This window comes from Tenrec ecaudatus, chromosome 16 (genome assembly GCF_050624435.1).
Source record: "Tenrec ecaudatus isolate mTenEca1 chromosome 16, mTenEca1.hap1, whole genome shotgun sequence".
Classification (NCBI taxonomy): Eukaryota; Metazoa; Chordata; class Mammalia; order Afrosoricida; family Tenrecidae; genus Tenrec; species Tenrec ecaudatus.
In genome coordinates, this window is record NC_134545.1 from 82298070 (window position 1) to 82313377 (window position 15308).

Here is a 15308-nt window from a genome sequence, read left to right on the forward strand (position 1 = left end):
TCTTTGCTGAGCATGCGATGCTGGTTCGGACTCACCATGATCCTGGGGAGCAAACACTTGGCCCGGTGCTCCCAGGACGATGGCAGCCGAGGAAATGCTGTGGGCAGGTCTTCTCCCAGGGCCCCGCACCCAGCCGAGAGGGAGTGGTCTGCCCCAGGGACCCTCAGCACCACCCTGTTCCCCCCCCCCCGTTTTTCTGGAACGGGAAACCAGACCCAACCTTCCTGGATCCTGGTTCGGTGCATTCCCTACCACGCCGCCCGCACCATTTGGTTTTTGTTGTTGGTGCACGTTGTCCAGGCCATGCCGACTCCCAGGGGCCCCGTGTGGTGGGACAGAACTGCCCCATAGCTTTTCCTGGACCATCCTTGACGGGAGCAGGTCTTTTCTCTTGGAGAGCTGATGCTGGGTTCAAACCTTTCACCTTCTGGTTCCCAGCCGAGCACTTGACCATTGGACCCCAGGGCTGCTAGATCTAGTCCTCTAGCATCGTCTGTTTCTAAATCAATATGTGTCAGCCGTTCTCAACCTGTGGGTCTCGACCTCCTTTGAGGGTCAAATGACCCTTTCACAGGGGTCGCCCGATTCATAACAGTTATGAAGTAGCAACGAAAATAATTTTATGGTTGGCGGGGGCGGGTCACCACAACATGAGGAACTGTATGAAAGGGTCACGGCATGAGGAAGGTTGTGAACCACTGGTCTACAGGGTCAAGGTCACAGCTAGGCAGGGGCTGCCTGAGTGGCCTCTGCTCTGGTCAGCAGGCCAAGAAGACCTCTTAGGGTCACTGGGCTTGAGGTAGGCTTACTGGGCCTCAGTCAAGTGGCCCTGGGAGGCAAGTGGAAGTCCACCTTGAGTCTGGCCACTGACAGGCTTTCTGGATCCCATATGGCTTGGGTGGCAAAGGTGGCCTATGGGTGTAAAAGGAAGTGGTAAAGGGTATGGCCACCGCCGCCATTTTCTGCGCAGGGCCTGCTCGGCCGTGGCCAGGAGGCAGCCCAGCTAGCAGCAGAGGCGCCCCAGTGTTTTGGAGCTTGACTGGGTTCTATGCTCAGCAATGCCACATGTGGCAGTTGCGTAATTTCACGTCAACTTGATTAGTAAGTGTCGGGGTGGAGTCTAGCCTGTCAATCAGGTCACAGCCTGAGGATGCCTTATGTGGGCGTGGCCTTCTCATGAGGATCCTGGGAACTTCCTTTCTTTCTCCCTGGAGGTGGGCTTCACACTCTCTCTGCTGAGACCTTCGGGAGCCTTGTGATGCGTCCCCTGCCATTGTGTCCACAAGACCGTGCCCCCACTGGCCTGTGATCTGCCTCCTTTCTCCATCATTGCAGGTGATGTGTGAATCTGAAGAGACATTTATGGACTAATATCAGACTTATGGATTTGATCTGGACTGGGCTAGAATGTTTTCTTGATACACACTCTTTGATATAAAGCTCTTTTCTTCTTCCTTTCTTTCTTTCTTTCTTTCTTTCTTTCTTTCTTTCTTTCTTTCTTTCTTTCTTTCTTTCTTTCTTTCTAAGAGAGCTTACTGGGGGCTCTTACAGCGCTTATAACAATCCACACATCAATTGTATCAAGTATATTTGTACATATCCTGCCATTAGTATTTTCTAAACATTTACTTTCTATTGAACCCTTACGATCACCTCCTCCCACCCCACCCTCGTGACTCCTTGATAAATGATAAATTTGTATCATTTTCATATCTTACACCCACCGCTGTCTCCCTCACACCATGTTTCTTTTGTTTGTCCCCCTGGTGGTGGTGGTTATGTGTCAATCATTGCGATCAGTTCCCTCTTCCTCCCCTCCTCTCTCCACCTTACCCCTATCCTCCTGGTATCAATACTCCCATTTCTGGTTCCTGGATTCCGCGTGTCATGAGCTCTTATCTCTCATTTTTACCTGTGCACACGCTCTGGTCTAGCCCCCAGTGAAAGGCAGGACTGGGGTCATGAGAGTGGGGAGAGGAAACCTCAGCTTCAAAGCACCAGAGGAATATTGTGTTTCATCGGTGCTACACTGCACCTTGGTTGACTCGTCCCTTCCCTGTGACCCTGCTATGAGAGGATGCCCTATTGTCTGCAGATTGATTTTGGGATCTCTGCTTCAACTCCCCTCATTCTCAACAATCTGTTTTTTGTTTGTTTTGGGTCTTCTGGTGCCCATTACCTGATCCTGTTGACACCTCATGATGGCACAGGTTGGTGTACTTCTTCAGTGTGGGCTTGTTGCTTCTCTGCTGGATGGCTGCTTGTTTACCTTTAAGCTTTTAAGACTCCATATGCTATGTCTTTTGATAGCTGGGTACCATCCATTTTCCTTACCACATTTGCTTATGCACCCATTTTGTCTTCAGCAATTGTGCCGGGAGGGAGAGCATCACAGAATGCCAGGTTGTTAGAACAAAGTGTTCTTGCACTGAGGGAGAGCTTGAGCAGAGGCCAAAAGTCCGTTCCTACCTCATTGTATTGCCTTATAAATATATGTGTATAGGCCAATACCTCTATTTTATGAGTTAATGTATTTACGTATGTGCATACCCATAAAGCTCTTTCTTGTGCATGTATGAGTGTCTCTGAATTTGTTTCTCTAGTCAGTCTAGACCAACACACCACGTGATCTTGGGCAAGCTCTGAACCTTCTCTGTGCTTCCGTTTGCTCGCCTGTGAGAAACAGTTCCCCACAGGGTTATGTACAGTACTCACCAAGTTCATTTAGCCTCGTTCAGAACGGTGCCTGGCACACAGCAGCATTGTCTACGTGACTGCCACTTAATAGCACTGGCTACTGCTGGGAATGTTCTTTAGAGGCTGCGTTTGTGAAAAAGGACCACCCATTTGGGGGTGTGGTGGGGGTGGGCTTGTAACAACAGATATTTGTTGTCTCACAGTTTGGGAGGCCAGGAGCCCCAATTCAGGGGGTCAGCAGGGCCGTACTTTCTCAGAAGGTTCTAGAAGAAGACCTTTATCTTGCTTCTTTCATTGGACACCCAGTCCATTGTTGCCATCAAGTTCATTCAGACATAGCAGTCTACGGGGCAGAGGCGACATCCCGCCCCACCCCCACCCCCCAACACACACACACACACACACACACACACACACACACACACACACACACGGTTTCCTCGACCTCTTTGTGAGGGCAGGTCGCTGGGCCTGTTCTCACACAGAGTGCCTGGCTGGTTTGAACCTTCAGTCTTTCTTCTAGCAGCTAAGCACTGAATCGCTGGGCCGCCGGACCCTTGAACTTCTGAGAGCCCCAAGCATGCTTTGGCTGGCAGCTGCAGCACAGTGCTCACCACAAGGCCTTCTGCCTTCCTGTCTCTTCTTTTTCCTGATGCTAGTGGTTCTCAACCCTCCTCATGCCGCGACTCTTTCGTAGTTTCTCACGTTGTGGTGACCCACCCACCCATACAATTATTTTCATTGCTACTTCATAATGGTCATGTTGCTACTGTTATGAACCAGGTGATCCCTGTGCAAGGGGCATTTGACCCCCAAAGGGGTCGCGACCCACAGGTTGAGAACCACTGTTCTCAGGGCACACTCAGGTCTGGTTTGCACACCCTCGACCACCACGCCCCTCTGGTATGACCTCCTACGAGTGGATGCTGTTTTCAGAGCCCCATTTTCAAACAGGGTCACGCTCACAGGCACTCAAAATCTAGACTACTATCATCAAGTTGTTTCGGACTCAGAGAGAGCCCATAACACAGGGTAGAACTTCACTGGTGGGTTTCCAAGACTGTAACTCTTTATGGGAGTAGAAAGCCTTATCTTTCTTCTGAGGAGCAGTTAGTGGATTAGAACTGCCGATCTTGAAGTTCTCAGCCCAGTGCGTAACTCCGGGGTCAGAGACCCGGCATCTCTTTTTGGAGGACACCATTTAATCCATCTCAGAGACCACAATCCATTGTGTGTTAGTCTGGGTAGACTAAAGAAACAAATCCAAGGAGACTCATATGTGCATAAGAGAGAGCTTTAGATCATAGAACAATTGTACATTAAGAAAACATCCCAGCCCAGTCCAGATCAAGTCCATAAGTCCGATATTACCCCATATATCTGATACTAGTCCACCAATTCCTTTAGACTCACACAGCACATGCAATGACACTGAATGCAGGAAGATCACAGGCCAGTGGGTGGGAAGTCTTGTGGATCCAGTGGTGGTGGAAGTATCTCAGCAGCTCCAGGGCTCTGGCTCCATCAGTGTAGCTCCATGTGTCTTGTCAGTAGGAAGATGAAGCAGAGAGTGAGTATGTGTCTGGCCTCCAGTGAGCTATTTATCTCCATCCAGCCTCCAATGAGGTCTTTAAGCTGAGACCTGATTGACAGGCTAGACTCCACCCCTTCACAAGTTGACAGGAGATTATGTCACTGCCACACATTGCTTCCTGCTTCTGAATGTCTCTGCTTTCCTGTCAGGCTCTTTGCTGCTCCCCTCCCATCCTTTCTGCTTGCCCTTCATCCTCATTGATGTTCCTGCTACAGGAGCCTGGTGACCCTTGCACAGGGTAAACTGGATAGCCAGGCCCTGCAGCCCAAGACCCATGGCTCTCAGGATAAAGTTCTGCCCAAGCCCCCGCGGAGACATCTCTGGCCTTGAACATCCGTTATAACCTCCACCTTCATGGTGGCCCGTACATACCTGGGTGCTTCTCTGCTTGGCTGCCGGCTCGCGCTGGACTAGCTCCACAGGGCAAGGCTTTGTCTTGCCCATCTTGGTCGCACTTTCTTGTCAGCGCGTTGTCAGTCACATAATCGGTGCTCAATAAATGTCGCCTGAATGGATGGGTGGGTGGCCGGATCACTGCACGAGAGGAGGCGGTAGAAGACAGAGGCATCTTTGGAGGCAGACAGACTCTGGGGGATCCCAGGCTCCTTCCACCTTTGTTAGACTCTGCTGAGATCCTGAAGGGGTCTCAGGGCGATCAGGAGGGTTTGGGGGTGACTGTGGGGGTAGCTGAGTGGAGTAAGTCGTGTGGTCTGTCTGTTGTCATGCTTGTTGAGGGGGAGAGGGAGAGGCACAAGCCCTCTAAGCTCAAGTTGGCTTCTCCTTCTTCCCTTCCCTAGGGACTGGGTGGCGTAGTGGGTGACATGTTGGGCTGCTAACCGCAGTCAGCTGTTCGAAACCACCAGCCTCTCTGTGGGAGATAGATGAGGCTTTTCACTGCCGTAAGATTCACAGCCTTGGAAGCACGTACGGACAGCTGCTCTCTGCCCCATGCATCGCTATGAGTTGGACTTGACTGCAGTGATTTTGAGTTTGGGGTACCTGGTGGGAGCCCTGATGGTGCTGTGGGTAAAGTGCTGGACTGCCAACCACAAGGGTTGGTGGTTCAAACACCTTAGTTGTTCCTTGGGAAGGAGTTGAGGCTGTGGCTCTTGTAAAGATTCACAGCCGCAGATGAGCTATATAGAGTTGTTGCCAACTCATTGTTTTTAAGTTACCTGGCACTGTGACCTGTGCTTTTCCATACCTCACTTAATTATCACAATAGCACTGCGAGGGAGGCACTAGTATCCTCATTCTGTATAAGAAAACTGTAGCCCAGAGAGGTTCAGTAACTGACCCAGCGTCACACAGCCAGAAGCAGAGCCTGTGGAGTCCCGGCTGCCTGTGAGAAGTAGCTCTTTGAATGAAAGAGTACCATCCTGCTGAAGGTGGACCCTACCTGCTTTGGGTGGGGTGGGGTGGGGTGGGGAGACTGGGACCAGAGCAGATGCCCTAGTCAGACTCAGGAATGGAAGGAGCAGCAGGTTTGGCTTCCGTGGGCCAGGCTGCTGGCCTCAGGGTGATCTGTCCTAGCATGCAGGGGAAGCCCGTGAACAAGCACATGCACACAAAGTTTTCCATCACAGCGGGGTGGGGGGGTGTTTCCTGGTGGCCTAGTGGTTAGGAGTCGGGCTGCTAACCACAAGGTCAGCTGTTTGAAACCACCAGCCACGCTGCAGCAGAAAGACGGGGCTCTTTTGTTCCCCAAAGAGTTACAGTCTTGGAAACTCACAGTGGGGTGGGGGGCAGTTCTACCCTGTCCTGTAGGGTCGCTGTGAGCCAGTATCGACTCCATGGCTATGAATTTGGTTTCGGTTGAGGGTTGAGCTTGCTAGTTAGTGGGTAAGGGTGAGAGGTGTCCCTGAGCCTCCTCTTTGTGGGAGAGAAGAAAAGGCATTGGGCACAGAGTCAGAGGAGCCAATGGGCTCTCACCTCTACTGCATGTGAGCTGTGAGAACTTGCCTAGGATACAACACTCCTGCCTCATTTTCCCCACCTGCCGCCCTCCCTGACCTGCCCTTTGTGACAGAGTAGAACGGGCAAAACAGGGTTTGCCAGTCGTCTTGATAGATGAAGGGCACCAGGCCTTGACCTCGCAGAGTGGGGCCTGTGGTGATTTTAGAGAGGAACTGGAGGGTGCTTACAGTTGCTACAATGTATCCAGAGAGCTTTGTGCAGAGGAAGTGGACGACGGGCGTGGCTTCCGCTCAGAGGGGCCCTGGGGACCAAGATGCTTACAACCTTCCAGTAGGAAGGTGCCCTCTACTTTGAGGGCTCCTGCCACCCAGCGTGGGTGAAGGCGGTCAGAAAAGCTCCTACGCAGTTTCCCACGTTTCCCTGCACCAACTGGAGCCGGGTCGAGCTGCTTGTAAGGGAACTGGCAGATTTCTTGACTCTTGGCTTCAGTTCCAGCATCGTCAGGGCGGAACTCCTCAGTCTGGACAGCTGCCCACAGGAGTCCGGGAGAGTCTGATTAATATGAAAACCAGAGGCCCGGAGGGGGAAGTGACTTACCCAGCAAGGGACAATGGGTCAGAGGGGCCTTGTGCTCTGGGTGCCAGGAAGGAAGTCGGGAACCCCCAGAGCAGCCTAGGGCAGGACAGCTGGGGGGAAAGCCAGGGCAGGAGTGTGAGGGGTGGGGCCGCTGTTGGGGGAACCCTGGGCAGACAATGGCCTCATTAAGGAGTGGGGAGCAGGGAGGGGAGGAGCTGATGAGGCTATGGTCTAATGGGGTGAGCAGGCAGCTGCCCGAGTCTCCTCTCTCCCATCCTGGCCAATGGAGTGATTGTCCTCTGCTGGGAGGAAACAGGGGCCTCAGCCTGGGAATTGCCGGGCGCCTGCCCTTGGGGCCACCAAGGTGGTCCTGGCCTTTTTGCCTGGCCCCGAATGGACCTTCTGTGCACTGCTGGCTGTGATGCTGGGGATTCAGACCACAGTGGCAGCTTCTTGGTTCTTCCAGCTGGGGTTCAGGGTGTGAATGCCCCCACAGGCTTTCTGAAAAGGGATCCCCTTAGCGCCAACCCTTGCCCACTTGTAGGAAATCTGCTCTGCCTTGTGCCCAAGTTTTCTTCCTGTAGTTCCCCTATTCTCAAAGCGCCCCCTGCCGCGATGTTGCCTTGAGCTGGCTGCTTGGCCCCTCTGGTCTCAATTCCATCTGCAGCTACACATGCTTCTCAGCTGCATGGAGCGGTCCACCTGGCATCCAGGCTGGGCTGGGGTGGGGTGAGGTGGTGAGCTGTGTGTTTGGGCAGCAGGGTGGCTGGGATAGCGAGAGGCATTTGATGGACATGGGCCAGGGATGTCCAGAAACCCAGAACTGTCCTGCCCCAAGGCTGACAGGACTCCTGACATCCAGAGATCCATGCTTCCCACCCCTGCTGTTTTCAGAGGAGGGCATCCCGATTGTCCACTGAAGTGTCTTGTGGGAATTCAGGAGAGAAGCCACACAGAGCAGGATCTGGGGTGGCTAACACTGGGCCCTGTCCATGGAGCGCCGACCCCCCTCCACACACCCTATAGCTGCCCCTGAGCCCATTTCTCAGGGTGGCCTCTATCCAAGGTCTCCATTCTGCGACCACCCCATCCAGCTGTTCTCAGGGTTCTGTCTGGACAGATCTCGTTTCTAATTGGTTGAGTGTCTAACCTGACAGCTGGGCCGCTGTTGGGGTGGGTCAGTGTCTGCACCATATTAGTTGTTAGTTCTCACCCCTGCATGCTGCTGCTGTGCGGGGTGCCCAGGAGCCAGCGCTTGACTCTGAGACACCACGGTGACAGAGAACTGCCCCAGAGACCTTTCTAGTCTGAGGTGTAGTGGGCTGCTTGCTGACCACGAGATCGGTGGTGTGCAGCCACCGGCCACTCGGAGAGAGAAGGACATGGCTCTCCTCCCGTAAAAAGTTACAGGCTCAGAAATCCACATTCCAACCCCGAACCAAGCTCACGCCATTAAGTCAATTCCCACAGTAGCAACCCTATCAGAACAGGAAGAGCTGCCCTGAACTGCCCCTGTGGGTTTAGCGGCAATTCTTTCCCCGTCAACTCCAAGGTCCCACAGAGCAAGAGGGTCTGAGAGTTGTCCCTGGTCATCCTACCCTGAGCCAGTGAGCGCTCCGGGATGCTCTGTGCCCCACTGACCTAACCTTGTGTGACAAGGCCAATGGTGTGTGTGTGTGTATGTGTGTGTAGAGGTGCTTTCTTTCCCTCAACTCCCATAACCCTGCTCTGGAATTTTTGTTAAAATTCCAAGTCACTTGGCACAAGCTTCCTTCCCCACGGTTTTTGCAAACAGGAATGGAGCGCCCATTCCCGCCCCAGACCACACACTTGCACAACCTTCCCTGCTTCCAACCAGCTTTGGTGGGAGACCCCAGTCAGAGTGACAGGGTGGAGGTGTGGCCTCTCGCCCCACAGGATCCCAGGTGACTTCCTGGCCCAAGCCCACCTCTGGGGGAGGGAGGCAGAGAAGTCCAGGGACCTGATTCCTACAGACCCCAGGGCAAGCCCATGGCCCGCCACCTCCTGGACCCCCACTGGGATTGCACTCCCCTCGCTGGTGCCCCGTCTTGTCACAGACTACACAGTGGGTTCTGGGGGCCAGGTGAGAGCTGTGTGGTCCAGTAGAACATCTGCAGTGAGGGAAGTGCTCTGTCTCAGCTCCCCAGTTTGGTGGGCACTGCCCACGTGCGTCTCTGGGCCCCTGAGAGGGGGCTCGTATGACTGAGAGATTCATTTAAAAATATTTTTACATGTAACACCATATTGACGACCATTTTAAAAGGAAAAATTCCGTGGCATTTAGCTCGTGGACTGGGTCATGTGGCTGCCCCTCTTCCCAGTTCCACAGCACTGCCATTACCCCCAAAGGAATCGCTGTTCCCACGAAGCGGTGCCCTCGCCCTCGCGGTGTCCCCCTCCCCTTGGTCTGTCTCTACCGAGTTGCCAGCTCTGGGGGAGGGTGACCAGTTAGGTTGCCAACCACAAAGCCAGCAGTTTGAAACCACCAGCCACTCCGAGGGGGAAAGAGGAGGCTTTCTGCTCCCGTAAAGACAGACAGCCTCGGAGTCCCTTGGGGTCTTGAGGAGCCTGAGTGCACTCTGACCTTTGGTGACTGTTGCTGATGAAATCCAAATCCAACAGGAATGGGGTGTTTCATGTCAGGCTTCTTTCTCTTCTCTTACTGTTTTCCAGGTTCACCTACATGGAAGCACGCATCAGGATGTCTTTCCTTTTCTATGCCCGGGTAACACGCATTCGGGAGCCCTGGTGGCACAGTGGTGACGCATTGGGCTGTGATCTGCAAGGTCAACGGTGCGAAACCACCCGCCGTCCAGTGGGAGAAAAATGGGGCTTTCTATTCTGGCAAACAGAAACTCACAGGAGCAGCTCGCCCCCATTCTATAGGGTTGCTATGAGTAGGCATGGACTGTTTGGCAGTGTTTTCTGTTTTTTTTTGTGTGTGTGTGACATAATGAGTTAGGCTGCTAACTATAAGCTTGGCGGTTCAAACCTACCAGCCGCTCCTTAGGAGACAGATGAGGCTGTCTGTGTCTGTAGGCATTCACCGTTTCAGAAACTGGAAGGAGCAGTTCTACTCTGGCCTGCACGGTTTCTATGAGCCAGCTTGGACGCTACAAACTCCACAGGGTTTGTTTGGTTTTGAGACTCTTCATTTGCTTTCATGTTAATCAATTTAAAGTTAATATTTAATAACAATTGCACCGAACTCCAGAAACCTCTGAATTCCTGCTGGCAAGTGAGGGGGCAGGGACCCCACCTGCCTGCCAATACCCATGTGAGTGGAGGAGCAGGCGGGAATGAAGAGGCCGGGGGGATGCCCGAGGCTCCCCAAAGGAGCCCAAGGCTCTGGTCACTCCTCCAGTAGACTTTGAGGTCTGTGGGGGGCCAGGCCCTAGCTGAGCCTTCTATGTGTGCACTCAGCCCCCTGGGCAGCAGCTCTTGCATGTAGATGCCCTCCCATCACCCCTGGGTTACAGAGGCTCACAGTGAGTCAGTACCTTGCCCAAGGTTGCCCAGATGCTAAGTGGGAACAGAGAGGTCTGTAGAACTGGGCCCTGGTCTACAGACCCTTCCCTGGTCCCTAACCACTGGGTGACAAAAAATGGTCTTTTTCAGCCTGAACAGGGAGCTGCAGAGTGTGGAGTCAGGCCCCTGCACATGAGAGTTGAATGCCTCCAGGCTGGGCTTCCAGCTCTGCCCCACACCAGTCTTTCTGGGGTGCAGGAGGGGGTGGTTGCCGGGCACCATGGAGTGGAACTTGGGAGAGCCGCCATCAATTCCCTGTGATTTATCAATGAGTAACCTGGCCTGTCGGGGCTCCCAGTGCCCTCCTCAAGACCCCCGCTATTAATTGATCTGGGAAGGAGACTCTGTTAATTGCAGACCCAGAACAAACAGGGCTGGGATAAGTGGGGCTGAGAGCAGCTAGTTCTCCTTGGTGGTGCTGCCCTTTGCCCTTTGGGAAGGGACAGTGGGTCTGGGCAGATGGGAGTGATGGGAAGGAGTGACCCTAGGAATGTCTGTGGTGTAGGGGAGGGAAGACTGGCTTTTTGGGACCTCCAAGAATCAATCTGTATGACCTTCTGGAAATGGAGTCTTCTGCTGTCCAGGACACAAGATGGGCCAGCAAGAGTTTGGCATCATTTTCGTCATCTTTTCTTCTTCTATCCATCCATCCATCCATCCATCCATCCATCCATCCATCCATCCATCCATCCACCAATCCATTCATCCATCCACCCACCCACCGACCCATTCACTCAGTTATCCGTGCTTCCCTCTTACATTTCAGTTTGGCATGGGACAGTCCCTGTAGAGATCTCTGCACATGATCTCATCCTACCACTCCTGGGTGGAGGGCAAAGCAGAGGTCACATCCTCTTGCAGATGTGACGTTCTGGAGTAAGTGCTGGGCGGCAAACAGCAGCGAGGAGGCAGGTCACAACCATCGGCCATCCTTGGGGGATGGTGACGCTGTCTGCTTCTGTAAAGATGGGCAGTCTCAGGAACCCTAAATAGGTGGACACGAGTCAGAAAGGAGTCCCGTGTCTTGGTGGTATTGTGTGGGCTGCTAACTACAAGGTCAGCAGTTTGAACCCAACGGGGGCACTCCATGGGTGAAAGACAAGGCTTTCGACTCCTGTAAAGAGTTACAGTCAGACAGACAGAGTGCAGGGTAGCATCGATGGAACACACAACATTCCTCTAGTTCTCCAATGCTTCTTCCCCATTATCATGACCCCAGTTCTACCTTACAAATCCGGCTAGACTGGAGCATGTGCACTGGTACAGATAGGGGCTCTCAACACATGGAATCCAGGACAGATAAACCCCTCAGGACCAATAATGGGAGTAGCAATACCATGAGGGTAGGGGTAAAGTGGGGGGAGAAGGGGAAGAAACGGGGAATTGACTACAATGATCTGTGTATAACATGCTCCCCCCCCCAGGGGATGAACAACAGTAACATGGGTGAAGGGGGACTTCGGTTGGTGTAAGGCATGAAAATAATACTAATGCATCATTTATCAGGGGTCCACGAGAGTGGGAGCGTGTGGGAGGGAGGGCTCCACAGAAAGAAAATATTTTGAAATTGATGAAGGCAACATATGTACAAATGTGCTTGATACAATTGATGTATAGATTGCTATACCTTGCAAGTCTGGATAAAGCAGAGGAAGTGCACTGGTGCAGATAGGAGCTGGAGGCACAGGGAATCCAGGGTGGACGATACCTTCAGGACCAGGGGTGTGAGGGATGATACTGGGAGGGTAGAGGGTGAGTAGGTTGGAAAGAGGGAAGCGATTACAAGGATCTACATGTGACCTCCTCCCTGGGGGACGGACAACAGAAAAGGGGGTGAAGGGAGACTCCGGACAGGGCAAGATATGGCAAAATAATAATTTGCAAATTATCAAGTGTGCATGAGGGAGGGGGGAGTGGGAAGGGAGGGGAAAAAAGAGGACTTGATGCAAAGGGCTTAAGTGGAGAGCAAATACTTTGAAAATGATGAGGGCAAAGAATATACAGATGTGCTTTATACAATTGATGTATGTATGGATTGTGATAAAAGTTGTATGAGTCCCTAATAAAATGTTAAAAAAAACAAAACAAAAAAGGAGCTGTAAGAACCCCCAATAAAATGATTTATTAAAAAAAATAGTCTTGAAAACCCAGTTCTATCCTGTCCTCTAGGGGCGCTGGGAGTTGGCAGGGAGTACCTTGCGGATGCTGCCTGCCAGAATGGACTTGACCAGCGGTGGGTTTGGGATCTTGCCCACGGGGGAACTGGGTGAGGCTCAGCGTGGGAAGGGGTTTTGCTCAAGGGATCACACCTAAGCCCACTCTCAGGTCACTCGATAACAGGATGTCAGATCTGTACCCTGTTGCAAACCCATTTTACAGCTGGGGAACCCGAGACTGGGGTGGGGAGGTGACTTCCTGGTTACCCCACGGACTGTCCAGTGGTCTCAACTTGGATTAGCGAGGCAGGACAGCTCAACCTCATGACTGAAACTGGTCCAAGGCCCAGTACAAGCGAGCTCTCTGAAGCCCAGGGCCGATTCTCCTACTTGACGTACTTGCAGTGGCTCAGCCCGGTCAAGCCACAGAGCAAGATGGCGGCTAGAAAGCCCACCCCCCTGCCCCCCTCTTCTGCCCCTGCCCCCCACTGAGGGGCTCTCAGGTTGATCTGGGGGGCAGGATGCCTTCTCCCCAGGCCCTGCCACCATCCATTAATCTCTAACTGCTGCAGCTGGGAGATAAAATAGCACCAGCCCATTAATCAGGGCTGCCTGGCAGGGAGGGGAGAGGGTGAGTGAGACGCCTGGCCTCACAGGTGCAGATAAGCCCCCTCCAGAGGCTCTCTCAGGGGTCGGAGCAGTGGAGGTGGCTGGGAAGTTTGGCCTCAGGTTCCAGTCCCAGGTGCTGGGGGGTTGGGGTGGGTGGATGGGTGCCACCTACAGCCTGCACTGGGGGAGGGCAGCTGCCAGCTGGATTGAGAGGGACAAGGAGACCTGGGTTCCAGCCTCAGTGTGCCCGAGCCTGTGTCCTTAGAGGAGTCACTGTCCCTCTCTGGGCTTGCATCTTTACACCGACAAGTGGGGTGAGGAAGGAGGGGTGTTTCCGCATAGTGAGAAGTGTTTTCATCCTGATGGTGCTCAGGAGCGAGGGATGGGTAGGTGAGGGACAGGTGCACCTGCTTTGGCTAAGGGACAATGTCCCATTTTTGGATGGCAGATCAAGTAGGTTGTGTTGGATTTAGGAGCAAGGTGGGGGCCTGCACAGGCAGAGGGAATGAGCCAGGAGCCCCAGTGCCTTTCGGGACGAACCTCGTGGGCCTGAGATCGGGCGGAACTTCAGTCCGCTCCCAGCTTTGACCCTGTGACGCCTTGGGTAGGTTATTAACCTCTTTGCACCTCAGTGGCTCCAGCTGTACAATGGGTTTGATCACTTTGTGATTCTGGGGGCAGGCTGAGTTGGGGGGAGAGATGGATGGATTGCGCTCAGTGCCCGGCAGAGGGTCTGTGCTGCACAAGTGTTGGTTGCTGTTGTTATTCCTGCCCTGCCCCCAGTGACCTCTGTGAGCACAGCTGCAGAGGAGATGGGGCGGCTAACCCCCCCTCCCCCAGCAATCGCTCGTCCAAGGATGGTGGTTATGCTAGTGTATTTGTTCTGGCTTCCATAGCATATCTGGGAGTAAACGTAGTGGCTGACGGCATGCTTTGTCGTAGGTTGAGAATTCGGCTGCTGCAGTGGCCAAGCAGGGAGGTTCTGGTTCCGCGTCTCTCATGAGGCTGCAGCCACGTGGAGGCTCTGGTAGTCGTCTTCCAGGTGGGGAGGGGGTGGGGGGTAGCTGTTAACTTGATGGGATGGGGCCAGGTAGCTCTCTGGGTAGAAGCACTGTCTCCCCTCCTGTGCGTGGGGACCCCCATCCACCTGGCTGCTCGTCTGTAGGTAAGATGGAGGTTAGGGGCGCTCTAGGTCTACCATCCTCAGGGCAGGAGCTCCTTGCTGGAGTCACTTCAGGTCTCCATTGCAACCTTCACACCCCACGCTTCTAGAAGCAGGGGGTCCTGGCTGAGAGCTCTCCCTCCTGCCTGGGCCACCAGGGACCTCTGTACCCTTGACTGCTTCTGCCAGCAGAGGGCGCAGGTGCCATGTCTGCGAGCCCAGGAGGTTCCTGGCCAGTCGGTCAGGTGGTCCTCTACCTGCTGGGGGGTGGGCGCTCATGTCCTGCAAGCCTCTTAGGCCAGAGGCCGGCTGGAGTGAGCAGACTTGGAGCAGAGCTGGTGGGGGCGGCGCTGCATCTTCCAAAGGTCTCGTCTCCCCTCCCTAGAGTCCTACACACCATGGGATGTGGGGCGTGGGAAAGGGAGAGGTCTCACCTCCCCCCATCTTCACAGAGATCCAAGGGAGGGACGCCTTTCACTCCACAGTCCCTTCTGCAAAGTGGGCTGCGTGGGTCAGGGCCAGCGGCAGGTGCTGGGAGGACGCGTCGGACTGGCTTGTGAAGGGGGAGCCTGGGAAAAGACAAGTAGACCAGAGTACCCAAGGCATGATTGCAGACTGCACTGTAAAGGAAATAACCCTGGGGGCTGAGCAGGTGATGCCTTGGGGCCGAGGTGATCAGTGTGGGGCCAAGGTAGAGTGGAGACCTCTTGGCCACCCCAGGAGACCCTTCCCCACCATGGGCTCCCATCAGGTGGATTTCAGCTCATAGCAACCCCATAGAATAACTAGATTTGCCCTACAGGATTTTCTAGGCTGTAGTTTTTTAAAAAGATCATTTTATTGGGGGCTCTTACAGCTCTTATAACAATCCATACCTCAGTTGTATCAAGCATATTTGTACATATCTTGCCATCATTATTTTCTAAATATTTACTTTCTGTTTGAGCCCTTGGTATCAGCTCCTCTCTTTACCCTCCACCTCACACCCTGGTGACCCTTGATACATTATAAATTATTATTATTTTCATATCTTACACTGACCGCTGTT